This window comes from Tupaia chinensis, unplaced genomic scaffold, assembly GCF_000334495.1.
Source record: "Tupaia chinensis unplaced genomic scaffold, TupChi_1.0 Scaffold000049_1, whole genome shotgun sequence".
Lineage (NCBI taxonomy): Eukaryota > Metazoa > Chordata > Mammalia > Scandentia > Tupaiidae > Tupaia > Tupaia belangeri.
In genome coordinates, this window is record NW_006159507.1 from 1,661,112 (window position 1) to 1,662,703 (window position 1,592).

The window sequence follows — 1,592 nt, forward strand, 5'->3', positions numbered from 1 at the left end:
TGGGCGAGCGGCGAGCCCGGAGGCACCCCTTGGGAGGCCGAGGCTGGAGGCTCTTCAGGGAAGATCGAGGGGTCCCCAAGAGGATGAGGAAGCGCTCCAGAGCGGATGGAAGTCCCGTGCTGGGCGCCAGGGGTCCGGGTGCGGAGGGAGGCCTGGGATGTCTGTCTGGGGGGGACACCAGAGACGTCCGCTCGGAGAGATCGCGGAGACGGGATGCCGAGGGTTGCCCACAGGGTCCCCGGTTGGTGAGCGGGGGGACTCCCGTGTTCTTTGGGGGGATGGGGTTAGCTGAAAAAAATCTGTGTTCGCTAGAAAGGGGGTTCGTGGGGGGGCTGCTTTTGGGGAAAATCAAGGGCACCCTCACAGGAGGAGTGGAGGGAAGGGGGCAGTGCTGGAGGGTCTGATTGGGGTGACCCATAGCGAGGTGACCCCATCACTACCAGGCCCCGTTTGAAGAGCTCCCTCCAGGTTAGGTTGCGGCAGGCCAGCTCTGTCGGACAGCGGATGGCTGGGAGGAAGAAGCGGGTGACCTGGGAGCCCTGGAGGGTGTGGGGGAGGGTGTACACCGAGAGAAGCCCCCTGCAGTGGCTGAGAGTGGGAAAAGGTCGGGTTCCCTGGATGTTGCTTTTAGAGAAGAAAATCACCTCCCTGCAGGGGAGAGGGAACGCATGCTGGAATGGTCTATTTTATGGACACTCACTCCCTTCCACGCCTTTGGGTAATTGGGACAGATATATGTGGGTTCAGCACTGAAGGTCCCCATTGGCTGAATGGGAATGGGGAGAAGATCAGATGAAATGGAAATTCTTAGGGGACAGGAAGGATGCATAGGGAGGAGGAAGTGAGGGGCATGTGTAGAAGGGCTTCCCCTCCCTGGAGGTTAGGGAAGCAGCACTAGGTTGAGACTGGATTCCTGCAGACTGTTTGGGGGTTAACATTGCACGGTTGGGAAGGACCCCTAAGAGAGCCAGATTCTGAAATGCAGGATTTGGGGGAGACTGGGGCCCCCCTTTTTGATGAATCTGCACCCTTGAGTGCCTGCAGTGAAGTTGGCCATGAAGGTCCTCCCTGTTGGCGAAGAAGCAGACAGGGCCACAGCGTGTGCCACTATGGGCCTGCAGGGACACTGGCCAGCCTGGGCACTCCGACCCTCAGACTGGGACTGTGCAAGGCCACTGCAGCAGCAGGGTTAGGAACGCGTAGGTGGCTTGAGGGGAATGAGGTGAGGGGAGTCCATCTCTCTGGAATGTGGCTTCTCCATCTCCCTAAGAGCATGCTTGTCTGATTCTTAGGGCAGGGATGAAAGGAATTAGATGCAGATCATACTTAAAAGCACTGGGGTCTTCCTGGAGCGGGGAGGAGACCATGCCTCCTTGGACTGGGTTTTGGTCTCAGCCGAAACGGTGCTGAGTCAGTTCTTTACCAAGATTCTGCCACGGGCACTCTCAGGAGAGGCTGAGTCAGGCCAGACTGCTGAGGGAACCTTCTGGCCAGAACAGCGCCTGCGAGGCTGCTGCTGCCCGGCTGAGCCGCGAGCAGGTGTGCCAGTGGCAGGCGGGGCTGGGGGGGTATTTGCGCCCCCCCCCGGCCTC

General features: G+C 59.7%; 1 protein-coding gene across 1 annotated transcript in view; it reads left to right on the top strand.

The window, feature by feature from the left end:
- The window catches only part of UBE2V1 (ubiquitin conjugating enzyme E2 V1), a 30,771-nt gene that overhangs the window by 882 nt on the left and 28,297 nt on the right, over nt 1-1,592 (top strand).